The sequence below is a fragment of the Melospiza melodia genome, unplaced genomic scaffold, assembly GCF_035770615.1.
Source record: "Melospiza melodia melodia isolate bMelMel2 unplaced genomic scaffold, bMelMel2.pri scaffold_28, whole genome shotgun sequence".
NCBI lineage: Eukaryota > Metazoa > Chordata > Aves > Passeriformes > Passerellidae > Melospiza > Melospiza melodia.
In genome coordinates, this window is record NW_026948600.1 from 7,737,598 (window position 1) to 7,756,931 (window position 19,334).

Here is a 19,334-nt window from a genome sequence, read left to right on the forward strand (position 1 = left end):
GACAGTTGGTTCAATGACACTCCACAAAGTCACCACGGCCCCTTGGTTCCACAGAGCCCCACTGTGTCACTGTGGTCCCTTTGCTTCCAAGGTTTAGAAGTGCCAGAATGACCCTTTGGTTCTATCAGGCCTTGAAGTTTCAAAATGGTCTTCACAATTTCATGAGCACCCCCTGTGTCACAAGAGACTCTTGGTTCCCTGAAGTTCTCCAGTGTCACAATGGGCCCTTGGCTCCACGAGGTTTGGTAGAGTCACAATTGACTCCCTGGTTCCATGAAGCCCTGCTGTGTCACAATGCCCATGTTTCTATGAGCGTCCATGGTGTCACCACGGCCTCCTTGGATCCCCAGTATCATCATGGTCTCCTTGGTCCCATCCAGACCTTGTAACAAGAGATAGGGAGCCATTTTGGGCCTTAGATGAAAGGCTTCAGAACTCATGGTTGTGAGGCTGTGTCACTGATTAGAAACAAAACCCACCTGAATCTGAATGTGAAATATCATCTCAAGTACCTTCAATCCCAGCCTCGACAGAGGTAGAAAATACAAACAGAGATTCCACAGTAAATCAAAAACAGGGACCATATTTTGAATGCAGCCAAACGCCTTCAACTGCATTCAAATGCGCTCACTATGATGGGGAGGTGATAATCCCCTATTCCAAGAGTGAACTTAAGAAGGGCTGACTATTGAAGGAACTGCAGAGAACCACAATATAAGAAAAGCAGGTGGCACAGGTGATTCTGGGATAGGGAGACCAGAAAGCAAGAGCAGATGAACCAGCGCAGTCGCCACCAAGAAGATCACGTTCACACGCTGTGGGCAGCAACCCCATCAGGCCGTGCCACCATCCCCTGGTACAAGGGGGGTCACAATGGTTCATTTCACTGATCTCAGGGTGCAAAGACACACAGCAGGGGACTTTCAGTATTAACCAAAACAAATGCACCTTTTAGTGAGTGCCCACAGCAGATGCAACACAAGGATTAGAAAGGAGATAAAGGACAGAGAGACAGAGAAAAGGAGGGGGGGAATGGCTGCCAACAGAGAGATGAAATCCTCGTGGTCTGGCCAATAGATCCGTCTGGTCACGTCGGGGAGAGTCTCAAAGTCTTTGGTTAACTCAGGGCTCTTATAATCTACCGCCGGGAGGGGAGCAGGACGGCACATGGAGGGAACAGTGGAGAATAAATCCATTGGGAACAGGTACAGACAGTCCATTTCTGAACGGCACAAACCGGTGCCAGCAGTGAGCGGGGCCCGTTGTTTCTGGACTGGTTCCTATGGGAAACATCCCGCTTCCCATGGCAGACATCCCGCTCCAGTCAGGCCAGCACCCCTGGGGGGGGGTCTCAGTCTCAGTCCTTGGGGAGGGCTTCAATCTCCATCCTTGATGACGGCTGTGAGGCAGATGAGGGATCTCTGGACTGTCTCTTACAGACTGACATCCCTAAACATAAAAATAAATGTGCATTTCCTATTAAAAATAAAATTTACGGAATTAGGAAAATTATTTTTATTATTTATAATAGTATTATTCTATATTGGTATCACAAAATTTTAATATTTGTATTTAAAAATCAATACCTTTTTAGGAAGCAAAAAATTTATTGGTCATTAGTTCTAAGTAACACAATTCCTAACATTAATTCATTGACCAGTGTGGCTATTGATTTCTACTTCTTTAGTCTAATCTGTCCTATTTTAAATCCTTTTGTTATCTTTTTTATCCTTTTCAAAGACAGGATAAAAGAGGCCACTTTGCGGTCCGTGGAGACATTTCTGGGGCACATTTAGGGCAGTTTTGGGTCTGGAGAGGGAATTCAGAGAGAATTTGAGGGTCTGGAGGACACTTGGGGGAGCCGGGTGGGCACTTGGTGGGGCACTCAGGGATTCCAGTTCGGGGTTCGGGGCAGCACTTGGGAGTCCAGGGTGGCCTTTGGAGGGAGGGGAGGGGATTTGGGGCCCTTCGGGGTCCGGGCGGGCCCTTGGGGGGCTCTGACGGGGCTCACTGGGGCGCGAGCGGTGATGGGAGTTGTAGGCGCGGGTCTAATGCAGTTTAACGGGGCCGCGGAGCATAAGGGGAGTTAGAGGCGCAGCTGCAATAGAGGTCGGTGGAGGTACGGGGCATGACGGGAGATGAAGTCCCGGCTGAAAGAGCACTGGGCATGTGCCGCGGAGCATGATGGGAGCCGTAGTCCCGGAAGTGGCTCCAACGCTTTGTTTGGAGGTTCGGGAAGGCACTTGGCGGACACTTCTGCATCCGAGCCACTACTTGAGATCCTCGGAGGAACGTAAACGGTTCGAAAGAACTTGCCGGGAGCTCGGGGAGCTCTAAGAGGGCTCTTTAGGGCGCGGGGCACCGCAGGAGTTTTGGGCGTGGGACTGTGTTCTGAGGAGCTCTGGGGCCGTGGGGGATGACAGGAGATGAATTTCCACAAGTGGCTGTACCGGGCATCTGTGGGGTTGGGAGCACTCAGGGGGTCCGGGGACGCTTTTGGGGGGACCTGAATGGGCGCTGAGGGGACACTGAGGGATCCTGGAGGGTCTGGGGGACACTTAAGGGACAAAGGGGTGGCGGATCCCGGGGTTCTGTGGAGCGCGGGGCATGACTGGGGTTGTAGTCCCGGCTCCAATGGGGCTCAATGAGGCCGCGGGGCATGACGGGAGTTGTGGCTACCGTAGGCACCGTACCCGAGTCTCCGATCTCTGGCGCTGATTGGCTTCGGGCGGCGATGGGCGGGAGTCTCGGCAAATGGGATGCGGCAGAGGCGGGAACAGCCCATTCAACATCTCCAATCCCTCCCAGTACAGCCCGGTTCATCACCAGTACAGCCCACGTCATCCCAAGTAGAACCCAGTTCAACCCCAGTGCCCCTCCAATCCCTCCCAGTAAAGCCCAGTCCCTCCCAATACACCCGAGTTTATACCCAGTCCCTCCAAGTTCCCTCCAATGCAGTCCACAGGCTGCCCCAGTGTCCCCAGTCCTCCCCACAACGGCCCCAGTGTCACTCCCAGTATGTCCCAGTGTCTCCCACAGCGTTCCCAGTGTTCCCCAGTATGTCCCAGTCCTCCCCAGTGTTTCCAAGGACAATTTAATTTCTCACGGTGGCCGTGGCAGCCAAACCCAGCAGTGGGGTCAGTGCAGTGCCCATGGCCACAGCCCCTTGCAGGGCCCAGCGCAGCTTGGGCTGATGATCCACCCTCACAGCTGGCCCAGGGCAGCTCTGCAGTGCCTTTGGTGGCACCTGGGGCTGGCACACACCTGGGCAGTGTGTCTGTTTGCAGTGGGAAACTCAGCAGTTTGAGATTGCTGCAACAAGTACAAAAAGGGAAAACTCCTCTCAGGCTGGGTGCAGCCAGCTCTGCAAGCACAGCAGGGCCCAGGGCAGTGAGGACAGACAGGATGGGGCTGGGCAATGTGGAGCAAGGTTGTGCACACTGGGTCAGAGCTCCAGGCACAGCTTCTGTGAGCAAGCCAGACCTGCTGAGGAGAGACCCTGGGTCAATATCAATCACAGAATGCTGCTCTAAGGAGAAATTTAATAAAAGACACCCTTTAAAATAGGAATGTATATTTTATTACTGCTCTTTGAAATCTTTCTCCATAACTGGACTAGGAAAACTTTAATGACTCTCTCAGGGCTTTGCTGTTGTTTACATCAGACTCAGTCCTTGAGAGTGTCTTGAAAAAACTTCTCAAGAACACAAAGTTATATTTGACTCCAAATTTTCTTGAAGTTTTAATGGCTCCCGCTGAGGGACATGACTGCCTGCCTCTTTCTGCCCACACAAAGGCTCCTGGGGCACATGCTGCACTACAGCCCTGCCCTGGCAGGGAAATTCCTTTCTGTTTGGGTCCTGTCTGGCTCTCCCTGTCTGCCCCTTGCATTAATTCTTTCTTCCTCTGGCTGTTCTCTATTGTGCCAAAAGGATCCAGCATCTCTGAAACCTCCCTTCAGTCCCTCCCAGGGCTCCTCTGCTGTCCTCAGTCTCCACTCCACTGAGCACAGAGCTGCTTTGTACCTGTACATGAATTTGCTGTTTCAGAGGGTGTCATTTACTCAGGCCTGAGCTCTAGTGAGGGATAACTCCCAATCTCACATGGACATTTAATTTTACCAGCGTGTTGCTTCTATACAGTCACTAAATGTGAATTACAATGTGCCCATTTCCATAAAACCCACCCCAAGTTCCCAGATTCAGTCCTTGTTTTCTCTATCCCTGCACCCTTGAGCCAGATGTTTTCTTCTTCTCTTCCAACCATCCTTGCTGGGAAAGCAGCCCCTGCATGCCTTGTTCCTGTGCTGAAAGTTCCCAGGCACAGTAAAAATTGAATGAACCCTTTTGGTATCAGCCCCAGGCTCTGTGTGGGCAGGCAGAGGCAGGCAGGAGGCAGAGCTGTCAGCAAAGGAAGGGCCCAGCCAGGTGGGGCAGCCGGGGGATGCCGACAGCCTGCAGGGACAGAGGCGCAGGGCAGGGACACCGTGGGACAGCCTGGGCTGCACAGGGCACAGGGATGGGCAGCAGCTGCAAGACAGCCCTGCCAGAGCCAACTTGGGCAGCACTTTGGCCATGGCTGCTGGGCCTGGGCCTGAGGCAGGAGCAGGGGACAAGTGACCCTTGCAGGGCTGGGGCCTCATTGCCTCCTTGTCCCTGCTCAGCAGCCTGGCAGGGGCCGCCCCATGCTCCTGCCCTTGGTATTGAACATGCCCACATGCCAGTGCCCATCCCAGGAAGAGCCCTGAGCAAGGAGGGAGGGACAGGATCTGCCTGGCCAGGGGCTGGGGCTCAGGCCTGGGCTCTTTGCATTCCTCAAACACATCCAGGTTTGCTCAGCACCAGAGACACCTTTGCCTTGTTTGTCCCCAGCTGTCATCACTGCCTCCAGTGTTCTGCTCTAACTGGAACCTGGGGACACTTTCCCAGTGGTGTCCCTCAGTGGGACACATTAAAACTTCAAGAAAATTTGGAGTTTAAATTTAGCTTTGTGTTATTGACTCTCAAAGACTGAGTCTGATGTAAACAACAGCAAAGCCCTGAGAGGGTCATTAAAGTTTTCCAAGTCCAATCATGGAGAAAGATTTCAAAGAGCAGTAAGAAAATATACATTCCCATTTTAAACGGTGTCTTTGATTAAATTTCTCTTTAGACCAGAGGTGATTGCAGCATTCTGTGATTGATATTGACCCAGGGTCTCTCCTCAGCAGCTTTGGCCTGCTCACAGAAGCTGTGCCTGGAGCTCTGACCCAGTGTGCACAACCTTGCTCCACATTGCCCAGCCCCATCCTGTCTGTCCTCACTGCCCTGGGCCCTGCTGTGCTTGCAGAGCTGGCTGCACCCAGCCTGAGAGGAGTTTTCACTTTTTTGGGGTTTTTTTGAAGCAATCTGAATCTCCTGAGTTTCTCACTGCAAACAGACACACTGCTCAGGTGTGTGCCAGCCCCAGGTGCCACCAAAGGCACTGCAGAGCTGCCCTGGGCCAGCTGTGAGGGTGGATCATCAGCCCAAGCTGCACTGGGCCCCTGCAAGGGGCTGTGGCCATGGGCACTGCACTGACCCCACTGCTGGGTTTGGCTGCCACGGCCACCGTGAGAAATGAAACTGTCCTTGGAAACACTGGGGAGGACTGGGACATACTGGGAACACTGGGAATGCTGTGGGAAACACTGGGACATACTGGGAGTGACACTGGGGAGGACTGGGACATACTGGGAACGCTGTGGGAGACACTGGGACATACTGGGAGTGTCACTGGGGAGGACTGGGACAACCTGAGGACACTGGTGGCATTGCGGAGAAAACTGGGGACACTGGGGCATCATATGGATCAGGTTGGGAGGAACTGGGAACGACTGGGAATGAACTCAGGTGTATTGGGACAGACAGGGCTGCACTGGGAGGGACTGGAGGGCCACTGGGGTTGAACTGGGTTCTACTTGGAATGAAATGGGCTGTAGTGGGGTTATATTGGTCTGTACTGGAATGGGCTGGACTGTCCCTGGAAGGACTGTAGGAGGGTGATTTGGCTGTTCCCGCCTCCGCCACATCCTATTTGCCGAGGCTCCCACCCATCGCCGTTCCCAGCCAATCATCACTAGGAATCTGGGCCTAGGGGCCGTGCCCAGAAAGGCACCATATTTTCTCCTTGCATACAACTCCCATCACACCCCGCGGCCCCATTAAGCCCCATTGGAGCCGGGACTACAACGCCCGTCATGCCCCGCGCTCCACAGTACCCCAGGATCGCCCCCGTCTGTCCCATCAGTGTTCCCCAGACCCTCCACGATCCCTCAATGCCCCCTCACCGCCCATTAGGGAGCCCCCGAAAGCGTCCCGGACCCCCTGAGTCCTCCTGACCCCACAGATGCTCGGTACAGCCACTTGTAAAAATTCATCTCCTCTCATCCCCTGCGGCCCCAGAGCCCCTCGGAACACAGTCTCGCGCCTAAAACTCCTGCCGTGCCCAGCGCCCTAAAGAGTCCGGTTAGAGCTCCCCGTAAGTTCTCGAGAGGGTTTCAAGTCGCGGCTCGGACGCAAAAGTGTCCCCTAACAGCCGTGGCGGACCCCCAAACATCGTGATCGAGCCACTTCCGGGACTTCAGCTCCCATCATGCTTCGCGGCGCACGTCCGGCGCTATTCCAGCCGGGACTTCATCTCCCGTCCTGCCCCGCGCCCCACCGAGAGTCATTGTAGTGGCGCCTCAAACTCCCGTGATGCTCCGCGGCCCTATTAAATCGTTAGATACCTGCGCATACAACTCCCATCACCCCCCGCGCTGAAGAGAATCCCGTCAGAGCTCCCCCAAGGGCCCGCCCGGACCCCGAAGGGCCCCAAATTCCCCTCCCTGACCTCCAAGGGCCCCCCTGGATCCCCAAGTGCTGCCCCGGACCCCGAACTCTCCGTCGGGATCCCTGAGTGCCCCTCCAAGTGCCCACCCGGCTCCCCCAAGTGTCCTCCAGACCCTCAAGTTCTCTCTGAATTCCCTCTCCAGACCCAAAACTGCCCCAAATGTGCCCCAGAAATGCCACCAGGGACCCCAAAGTGCTGCCCCTTGACCCTGTGTGAGAAAAAGATGAGATGAAAAAGATGATAAAAAAGATGCTAAAAAGACGACAAATATAACTAATTACCATAAAGAGGAAGAAATAAGTCGCCAAGAAATAATAATTAATTTATGGAAGGAATTGTGTTTTTAATTAATTAAATTAATTAATGAATGAAAGGAATTCTTAGCATGAGAGACAATTTTTTTTTATTGCTAAAAAATGTATAGATTTTTAAAGGAAAATATAAAACTAATGTGATAAAAATAATAAAAATATAATTATAAATTAGAATATTATGTTTATAACTTTATTTATTAATTAAAATTTTTTATAAGGAAAAATACTTTCATTTTTTTATGTGTTTTGAGATGTCAGTCCCCGGTGGGCCATGTCAGACAGAGTGAGGTTGGGGGTGAGGAGCAGCTTGTCCAGACAGGGTCAGCCTGCAAGGGACTCATTCTTCTCCCTGCCCAGACCTCCTAAGGAGACATTCAGCATCAAGATCACCTGGGAAATGCTTCTGTCCCTTCTTCTCTGAAATGAAAACAAAAAAAAAATATTCCGTTGACTGAAAAGAAAAATCATGAGGTGCACATTGGAATCTTCCTCCTGAAAAGAACTCCAAACTGACTCCAATCCCTGCACAAGCCCTGTAGACTCAAAGACAATGGAAGGGAGACCAAGAACTCCTGAGGCCTTTCTATATTTTAACCAGCCCCACGGTGGATTTGGGGCTGGCTCCAAGAGCCTCAGGCACGCAGAGAAGGATGGAGAAGCTGCTCAAGGAGTCAGCAGCAAAACTCCAAGTGCCTTGGAGCATGGCTGGGCCCCAGCGAGGGCAGGGAGTGCCCAAGGCTGCCCAGGGCCTGGTGAGAGCAAATCCTTGAGGGCAGGATTGCAGGGAGCCCAAGGCTCTGAGCAGGGAACTGCAATGCTGAGCAAGGCCTGGCTTGGCTGGGTTTTCTCTCCTTTCAAGAGTCTCTGGGTAGCCACTGTTGGTTTCAGGTCCATGGTCCCTGTGCTGCTCTTGGCCTGTTCTGGTTAGGGTGACGAAGGCAAAAGCTCTGACCATAGTCCTGATGTTGTGTTATGTTTTCTCTGGTTAGAGGCGTTAATTTAATTCTTCATTTGCATGGCGGCTTGTTGTTCTAGGGGTTTTTGTTAGGTCATTCTTTTCTGTTATGTCTTCTGGGATTTTCATATTTGGTTATTATCTGACACAGTCCTCTTCTTTATGGTGTTGGGCAGTTCAACAATTTAGATGGGAGTGGGAATGATAGTAAAAGATTCTAAAATCATAAAATTCGGGGAATTAGAAAGAAGCTAGACATAGTGGGGCCATAGAAAAATGTTAAAATAGACTCTGGAAATGTTAGGCTTTGTGTTTGCCAGATCATGTGAATTTGCACCTGTGTAAGCAGTATATGATAAAAGATATAATTGGTAGATGTGATGATTGTTTAGTAATTAAATACAATTATTGTATAATCATTAGAAGAATTCTGAGAAACTATGTTAGATGTTTGGGGGGGGGTCACGATGAGCCCATGCTTGGCTGAAATCTATGTATACAATAGAACAATATAAGTTTAATAATTAACATTAAAGTTATATAAGGATTGACTATAAAAACATGTTTGTCCCGAATGCATGTCGGAGACAGATTTGGGGTTGTAACCCTGACACTCAGAGCTCCTCAATAAAAGCACCTGCATAGAATCACTCTCGTGATTATGTGCTTCTGAACGCTGACAGGAGCAGTGGGGGGAACACCTTACAGTGAGGGGATTTACATAATTATAAATCCTTTAACTAGCATTGGAACTTGACATAACTGTTAAACATTCAACAAACAATCTATGACTAACGTTGGAACTTTATATTAACTCCTTTAACAATGAACTTTATATCAACTCCCTTAACAATGTATTCTCTACAATTTCCCCCTCTAATTGTTCGATTGGGCTCAAGCTTGCATCAATTAGCAATTGTTTCTTCTTGAAAGTACAATTTTTAATATTGGTTGTAAATTTGCTTGGCATCTTCATGTTCTTGATCATTCATTATCATGATTACTTTTACTTCTTTTTTATTAAGCTCTTTTGGTATCATTACACTTGCTTGTACAGCAGATGCTACAACTCGGATTATACAGGGGAGCATGCAAGGTAGGAGGATCAAACCAGCAATTTCACATAAGATGAAAAAGGTTTTTTTTCCCCACCAGTTTCCTTTTAATGACCAGAAATTGTCCCACCAGCTGGTATCGAATGTAGGGGTCCACTCTGGTGTTCCAACATAAGCTAACTTCCAGATTTCCTTTGAGATATTTCTAATGACTTCACTGCAGTCATCCATTTCTAAGCAGCACTCAGAGGAGTTAAATTTTCCACGTATGCTTCCATCATCAGCTAATAAATAATCTACTGCTAGTGTGATTTGATACACTACAGTTCTAGTCTGGGATAGTTGGTCATTTATGTGGTCTAAAGCTAGACAGGCTCGGTTCGATACCATCTCGAGTACTGCCTGTAATCTCAGAATCCGATTTAACCCCATATAAATTGGGGTCCGGTGTCCCCAGGACCCATCTTGAGCCCGGGTTGCCGATCCATGAGTGCAAATTATTTCCTGGGGGTTCCATACTGTGTTTTTCCGTGTCTGTGTTCCTCCAATTTCAACTAAGTTTCTTTTTGGTCAGCTAGATTTCTTGAAATAATCACATACTGGGACCCCTAGGTTAAATCCAGACTCTTTTGGGAGTAAGAAAAATGACGCTTTAATAATTCCGATAGTGCAAGTGCTGCTCCACTCCCCGGGTAATTCAGTGTAAGCCACATTCCCACATATCCAAACCAGGTTTTCTGGAGCTTTCCAGGAAGCATCACTGAGAGTCATTGGAAATTCCCAGTACTTGGATATTTCTCTCACTCCCCAGAATGGGTCTATTCCTCTTATTCCTTTCTTTCTTTCTTTATTTATTACTTTATTTCTTCCTTTATTTATTCCTTTATTTATTCCTTTTCCAGTACACTCATGGAGTTTAGATCCTTCTCGGTAGATACAGCCTGTTTCTTTCTTCCCAATGGATTTTCAGTGTTAAATTTATTATTTTAAATTATTATTATTATTATTATTATTATTATTATTATTATTATTATTATTATTATTATTATTATTATTATTATTATTATTATTATTATATTAATATATAACATAACATAACATAACATAACATAACATAACATAACATAACATAACATAACATAACATAACATAACATAACATAACATAACATAACATATATTATATTATATTATATTATATTATATTATATTATATTATATTATATTATATTATATTATATTATATTATATTATATTATATTATATTATATTATATTATATTATATTATATTATATTATATAATATTATATTATATTATATTATATTATATTATAATTTATTGTATTATATATAATAGATTCTATATTGATTAATTAATAGTATTATTATATATAACTTATATATAACTAATATGTAATTAATATTAATAATATTAATTAATGTATATTATATATATTATATAATATATATAATTATATATATTATATACATTTAATATTATTTTATATATAATATATATGTTATATAATACATAATATATATTATACAATTATAATATAATATAATATAATATAATATAATATAATATAATATAATATAATATAATATATGTTATATTATATATATTATAATATATATGATATATATAATATATATTAATCAATATTATCATATATAATAATATAATATAATATAATATAATATAATATAATATAATATAATATAATATAATATAATATAATATAATATAATATAATATAATATAATATAATATAATATAATATAATATAATATAATATAATATATGTTATAGTATATATTATATTAATATTATATGTAACATTAATACATAATAATATTATTTTATTATTATTATAATATTATTAAAATAGTATTTTAATAAATTAATATTACTTATTATTATTTAATAAATAATATTTTAATAAATTAATAATGATATTCATTATTTAATAAAAATTAAAATTAATAAGTTTAAATGGTATTGTTTATTATTTAATAAATAATATTTGTTTTTCCAATACAGAAAAAATAAATAATACTTCCAGTATTTATTGGGTTCTCTAGGGACCTACCCAGCTACTGGATGTTTTATTTCTAAATATCTCTTACAGGATATTTCTCCTACTGGGGTTTTATAAATTTATACATTTTATACATTTTCCCTTTCGTAGATATACACTACTCTTCTCCAATTATTTTAGACTTCAATTCCCACCATTCTTTTCCTCTTTGTCCAATAGCTGGTACCTTTTGTCTTGTTTGTGTCCATTTTAAGATTTCTATTGGTCTTAAGCTGATCCCTTCCCAAGGCCAGACTTCGGCCATTTGTGTATTTCCACAGATCCAGCAATTAGTTAAATGTAACTCTTTCCTGATCTTTTCCACTAAATCTATGAATAAGTTTTTCCCATGAGATGTTTCTAGGTCTTCTTTCTCATTTACTGATGTTGTTACTTCTTTCTCTTTTATTAAGTTTGCTGTGCGTTTTTGATTGGACTTATGTTCAAAGCCAAGGCAAGCATCTGCTATAGGATGCTTCCCAAGCAGTCATTGCAGTCATTCTATATTTTGTGAAATCCAATAAGTCTTCCCGTGCCCTGGACAGGTTGCTAACAGAGAGAGGTTGACACAGTTTAGGTTTAAATTTGTATGTACTCGTATTAAAGATCCGGTTTCTTCCCCTCTGTAAAGGGGGTGGTAACATTTAGCACATGGGCTCTTCTGACTTCCCAGTGTGATGTTAAACAAGTAAGATTAGTAAGAGCATTCCCAGGAGTCTGGTATGAGGCATTCCCCTAAACTCTACAATTACTGAGCTGCACCCAGTGATTGGAGTGGCTGGTTTTAGGCGGAATGTAGACTCACCCAGCCTTGCCTCCTGGTTATGCTTTTCTCCTATGGAAGAGCTCATTGGTTTCAGTACAGAGTTTTTATTCTCTCAGTGTCAACACATTTGACTTTTCTTTACTAATTTATTTTTGCCCTGACGGATGTTCTGTAGGAGATTACTTTATACACTAAGATTGGAGTAAACTGGGGTATTTTAACTTTTTAACACAAAAACATTCATCTAAAAACCTTGAACTCAATGGTCAGATGACTTTAAGAATTTTCGGTATCCAAAATTATAGATAAAATACTCACACCAAACAAATAACAAGGTATTTACTCTTATGCCTAACCCTACAAAATAATAGTATGATTTTATGCTAATCCTACAAAATCATAATACACCTTATGCCTAATCCTACAAAATCATAACATACGCCGAAACAAACAAAGGCTCCAACGCAAACAAAAAATTCTTCATTCTTTAATAAACACTAACTAATAATACATGCAACAGGAAAGTATCTACTTTTCAAACTCAGAAGTAAAATATAAATAACATTAACTGCAATTTTTAACAGTTCTTAACAAGTTTTGATTATTTAAACAGTTCTTAACAAGTTTTTGACTATAGACAATCTCCAATAGTCTTTAGGTCTCCTCTGGAGGGTTAGCTTTAGATTGCCTGAGTGATTAGTCACAATCCATTCATTAGAAGACTTAGTAGGGGATGTGGTTGGTTTTGACTTTTCAGTGGGAGGTGGTACAGGTCCTTTAGTCTGGGTTATATGTGTCCACCCCTTCTCTTGGGTCATATGGCTGTATTGGTGGTGAGTAGGACCTGAAAATGACCTTCAAACTCAGAGGTTAAAGGTGCAGAGTTCCATGATTTAAGTAACACCCAGTCTCCTGGATTGATGTTATGTCCCTTAGTGTCTAAGGGAGAGGTTTGAAGGACATAGCCCTTTTTCCTAAGATCTTTGAATCTCCTTCCTATGGCCTTTACCTAATTTTGTGTGGCTGTCTCTCCTTCTGGATAAATTCCCGTGCTATACAGGGTTGTCAAGAAGGGGAGTCCTAACATCATTTCATAAGGTGAGACTCTTATACCTGTTTGAGGCCTTGTTCTTATTTGTAACAGTGCTAAGGGTAGACATTTAAGCCAATTCATCTGGCTTTCTGTAACTAATGTAGTTATCGTGTTTTTGATGGTTTTATTCATTCTTTCTACTCTTCTGGAGCTCTGGGGATGCCAATGGGTTGTGCAACCTCCATTTCATTCCCAGGGCTTCAACAACTTGTTTTAAGTCTTGGGCAGCAAAATGTGGACCTCGGTCAGAATCGACATTATTTATCAACCCATATCGGGGAATGATGTTTTCTAGGATTGCTTTTGTGGCTGCTTGGGCTGTCTCTGTTTTTGTCAGGAATGCCTCTACCCAATGGGTGAGGTGATCCACGGTCACTAATAAGTGTCTGTGTCCCTGAACAGGGGACATTTCTGTGATGTCTACCTGCACGCTTTGGAACGGCCGCAAGGACAACTCTCTTCCCCCAGATCAGACAGTACTCTTCTCAATAATTTCTGATTAATTTGTTGGCAAGTTAAACGTCCCTTGGTAACTGCCTTTGCTATGGTACGTACTCCCATGCACATTTGATCCCTTGGAAAGTGGTCACATAAGCCTTGTATTCCCCAATGGGTCAACTCGTGTAACTCCATCATCACCTTTCGGGCTACAGCTTTATTTAAAATTTGCCATCCATCAGAGGTCCACCATTCTCCATTTTCTTTTTGCTGTCCTCTCATATTTTCTAACTCTCTTAATTTTTTCTCATCAAAGGTGGGTCTTTCCTCTGTTCTTTCCCCACTAGGTGTTCCTTCTATCTTAAGAATTTTAATTCGACTACCTTGTTCCAAGGCTACTTCTTTCACTACTTGATCAGCTAATCAATTTCCTTTCATTTTAAGGGTGTCCCCTTTTTGATGTCCTTTTATGTGAACTTTGGCTATCTCTGTTGGTGTCCTCAGGGACTCTATTACTAATTTTCTTAGCTCTTCGTGTATTAAATTTTTGCCTTTAGAATTAAGGTACCCTGTTCTTCCCATGTTTTTCCAAATGTATGGGCAATCCAAGATGCGTACTGGGAGTCAGTATAGATTGTTCTTTTGTCTTTTTCTAGTAAAGGGCACAGATTTCACAGCACCGGGCACACCAATTTGAGGGTAGCTTTCCCATTTCCTCAACTTGCATGTTCTGCCCATCTATGATTGCATACCCTGAGACCTGTTTACTGGCAACCATTTGTGATGATCCATCTGTAAATAAAATTCTCCCATATGGGACGGGCCCTTTTTCTAAATCTTCTCTCACTTTAGTCTGCATTTCAATAATTTCAAAACAATCATGCTCCAGGTCTGTTAACAGCTCTCCTGTGAGGAACTGGGCTGGATTTAAACATTTTGAAGTGACACATTCGAGGCCCTTGGTACTTATTAGGATGACTTCATACTTTAGTATTTGGGAGTCGGTTAGCCACTGAGGGGCCTTGTGACTTAAAACAGCTTTTACATTGTGTGGGGTATGAACCCGGATCTTCCCCTTTCAGGTAAGTTTCTGTGTATCTTCTATTGGGGTGGCTGTTGCCTCTATCACTTGCACACAGGCTGGCCACCCTCTGGCTACTGGATCTGGTAACTTGGAGAGAGATGCGACCGCTTCCTGCATCCTCCCCAATCCCGTGTAAGGACTCCGCAAGCTATCCCTTCTTCCACGTTTACCAATAGGTCAAAGATCTTTTTAAGGTCTGATAGGCTCAGTACAGGGGCAGGGGACAATTTAATTTTCAAATTCTGAAGCTGTTCTTGTCATTTGAGTTCCAGGTTACAGGCTCTGATTCGTTCAATTTGCCATATGGAAATTTAACACTCTTAATATACTGATCAAGCCATAATCTGCAATGCCCAAACAAACCTAGTAATTTTCTAATGTCTCTTTTGGTCTTTGGGGTAGGGATGGACAGAATTCCCAACATTCTCTTGGGGCTTCACCTTTTATACCCTTGGGTGATTATATGTCCTAGATCTGTTACTTCTTGTTCCACAAATTGCAGTTTCTTTTGTGATACTTTTAGGCCTTTTTCCCCTAAGAAATTTAGGAACTCTATGCTAGAACTTCTAACTTTGTCTTGTTCTCCCTCTGATGCAAGTAAATCATCAACATATTGTAAAATATTTACCCCATTCTCAGGTTTAAACTGTTCTAGGAGTTCTAGAGCTTGCCAACAAGATTCGGGGATTCTCTAAACCCCTGGGGAAGACCTGTCCACCTTAGTTGCTGTTTTCTTTTCTTTTTAATGTCCTCCCATTCAAAGGCAAACCAGTTCCGGCACTCTTCAGCCAGAGGACATGCCCAGAAGTCATCCTTTAAATCCATGACTGACAACCATGCATGCTCCTCAGGTACTTGGCTTAAAAGGGTTTACAGGTTTTGTACTGCCGGGTGCCTCACAACCATTCTTTTATTAACTTCTCTTGAATCTTGTGCTAATCGTTAACTTCCATCAGCTTTTCTCAACGCTAGTATGGGAGTATTATGTGGAGACATGCATGGTGCTAAAATCCTTCTTTTAATAGCTGGTCAGTTACTGGGGCTAGTCCTTTCTTTCCCTCTGGGGAAATTGGATACTGCCTTACCCGAATGGGGGAGATGTCTTTCTGCAGCTCTACTTCTATTGGTGGAATATTCAAACAACCAATTTTTCCCTCCCCCACCCACACATTTGGATACATTTCATCTATGTCTCCCTTAGTTAAGACCATTATTTGTACTACCATTTTTCCTTCTTTTGGCATTACTCCAATTTCCAATTTGATTTGTAAATCATATCCTAATAAATCACAACATAACTTGGGGATGTAAATGAACTTAGCTCTCTTGAATTTCCTCTAATTTCTACATCTTCTATAATCTGGGCCTCCAATGGTTCTCCTTTGGCCCCTCATTCTTTGCAGACCTTTATACCGACTGTGATTCCTGTTGGTATTTTAGTCACATATGACTTGTCTGCTCCGGTATCAACTAAAACTTCAAATTCATCATTCTGGGGACCAATCTCAAAATTTACAAAGGGCTCTTCTAGATGATTCATTAAATTCCCCAGGGCATACAACCCTTGACACCCCTATTCCGCATATTTCTTGTCACTTCTTAAGATGTTCTCTAGAGTTTCTTGCTCCCAGGCTATGGCTTCATCTAATTGGAGTTTCTTACAGTTTCTCTTTAGGTGTCCTTTCTCTCCACAGCAATAACAATATTTGTCACTGAGTAGAGCCCTCGCCCCTTTTGGTCCAATAAAACCTTTGTCTCTTCTAAGTGGTTCTACTGGCGTGTATTTCTACTGGCTCCCACACTTTCTCTGGCTATGGCTGCCATAATTTTAATTTTTTGTCTTTTCTTCTTCTCTTCCTATATATACTCTTATGGCTTCTCACAGCAGTTCATTAATACTTTTTTCCTGCCAGTACTCTATTCTTTCTAACTTTCATCTGATATCTTTTCAGGATGTAGTGACAAATTGTACCTTGAGAAGGACTTGGCCTGTCGGAACCCAGGACACACCTCTGGGTGCCCGGGAGGACATGTGCCCCTGGCAGGGGGCTGGGGATCCCTGGCAGCGGGCTGGGGAGTCCTGGCAGGAAGCCAAAGACGCCTGGGATTTTGATCTTAACCCATGGAGCAAATTACCACCCTTGTATGAAGAATTACAAGTCACAAAATTTAAGTAGAATGATAATGAATCTGTCAGAGGGTATAAAATGGTATTTTGGGGATTTTTATATAGAGGTCTAGGAGGCAAGATGGAGGGACTTGGGTGTTGTCCTATTCTTCTTCCTTCTTCTTCTTAGTCTCCATGTTCTTGGTGATGGTGGCATTTTAGGATTGGTTTAGAGTAGAAGTAGACTGTCTAACATAGGTGATAGGTATTGGGAAATAATGATAAATAAAGTACACGTAGTTCATAGTATAAAATGTAGACACCAGCCCTGGGATGGGGAGTGTGCCTCTGTCTGACCTGCTAAAAACATCTTGGCAGGCCAGAGAAAAAATGTTATAGATAAGAAACAATAAACAACCTTGGAAACCAGAGCTGAAGAATTCAGACTCCTTCTTGGAAACATCAGGCTGAGAAAAAAGGATTCTTGGGGTCATCCCCGACTGCAGGGAACCCAAGATTGGCCTTCTGGGCTGTCTGGGTCAACATTAGAGTAAATCTGGAAGTTTTGCTTTAGCCTATTAAGCCATGGTGCTGGGGTCTCATCTTTTTCCTGGGTGCCGTCAAACACTAGCCTGGTATTACTCCCTCTAGGGACTGATTCTTTTATCCCTCTGGTCATCAGGGACCTGTAATCTCTCATGTTCCTTCTCCCCTCTTCTTGATTAGAGTCCCAGCTAGCTCCACTAAAGGCATTTTTTTTTGTCACCTGGGGGCCTGGGTTGGTTTTCTTGCTCCCAAATTTTCATTCCTGCAGTTCTTATTAATCGAGTCTTTTCTGGGGAAAATAGGATGTTAAAGGTGGAGTTCAATTCTCCCCATGTATAAATATTGGGGGCTAAAAATGGATTAATTTGATTTGCTATTCCTACTGGGTCTTCCACTAAATTTTGCAATTCTTTCTTAAAATTCCTAAATTTGGATGCAGTCAAGGGAGCATTTACAAATCCTATCTCACTGGCCACCCTGCCCATGGGAACTTCTCTGAGGGGGAACAATTTTTCCACTTTACCCACTTTGGACCGGGTGTTACAACATCAGCTGTGGAGGCTGACTGGTTAACTTCACTCTTGGGCATGAGATTCTGAGATGTTTTTTGGCTTCTCATTTGTGCTGAGGGAGGCAGAGCAGGAACCTGCTGGTGAATTAGGGGTGCATGAGATGGCAGAGGTAAGGGAACAGTAGTGAAGGGTAAAGAGAGTAAGGAGAGGGTAGAGGGGAAGGTGTTGGAGGTATAACTGGGTTAGGAGGTGGTAAAGGAATGACAGCTGGGAGAGGAGGAGGAATTGGGTCCACAGCAAGAAGAATTGGAGGAAGGATTTGAGGTACTGCAAGGGTAGGGTGAAGTAAGTGGTCAAGGAGGTCCCAATTTTTGTTAGCCTTCCCAGCCTCTTCTTCTTTTACTTTCCTAGCTTGCTTTCCCTCTTTTAACTTATAGACTCTTGTATTTTCCTCCTCTGAGGCGTGCTTTAGCCAACAGGTGACATTCTGTATGTGATGGGCCTTTTGCAGGAACTTGGGACAAAACAGAACATGCATCACCTTCGGACAGAGAGGTAGGTATCTCAGGATATGTTTAAGGATGTTGTTAGCTCATGCAAAATGAAAATTATACAGGTGAAAGCTTAAGACTTAACCAGGTCACATCTGTGAAGAATAATAAAAATGTTTCTATAAGTACATTAATGGCAAAACAAGGTACAAGGACAATCTCCATTCATTATTAGGGGAGATGTGGTTACCAAATATGAGGGAAAGGCTGAGGTACTTAACCCCTTTTTTGCCTCAGTTTTCAAGAATAAGTCAAGTTCTCCTCAAGAAAAGTGTTCTCCTGAGCTGGTGGATGGGCACAGGGAGCAGAACAGCCCCTGTAATCCAGAAGGAAGCAGCTGGTGACCTGCTGAGCCACTCAGATACTCACAGGTGTCTCTGGGAGGAGATGAGATCCATCCCAGGGGGATGTGGGAGCTGGTGGATGAGCTCCCCAGGCTGCTCTCCATCATTTACCATCAGTGCTGGCTCAGCAGGGAGGTCCCAGAGGGCTGGAGGTGCCAAGGTGAGCCCACCCCCAAGAAAGGTGGGAAGGAGGATCTGGGGAACTCCAGGCCTTTCAGCCTGACCTGGGTGCCTGGCAAGGTTTTGGAACAGATCACCCTGAGTGCCATCACAGGGCGCCCACAGGATGGCCGAGGGATCAGAGCCAGCCAGCATGGATTCCAATGTCTGCATGGAATGGTCTGGATGAGGGGATTGTGTCCAACATCAGCAAATCTGCAGATGACACCAAACTGGGTGTGAGTGTGTATCTGATGGAGGATGGAGGTAGGCAGGTTCTGCACAGGGCCCTGGACAGGCTGGATCCAGGGCCGAAATCCAACAAGGTGAGGTTTAACAAGTCCAAGTGCAGGGTCCTGCACTTTGGCCACAACAACACCTGCAGTGCTACAGGCTGGGGACAGAGTGGCTGGACAGCAGCCAGGCAGAAAGGGACCTGCAGGGACTGATGGACAGCAGGCTGGGCATGAGCCAGCA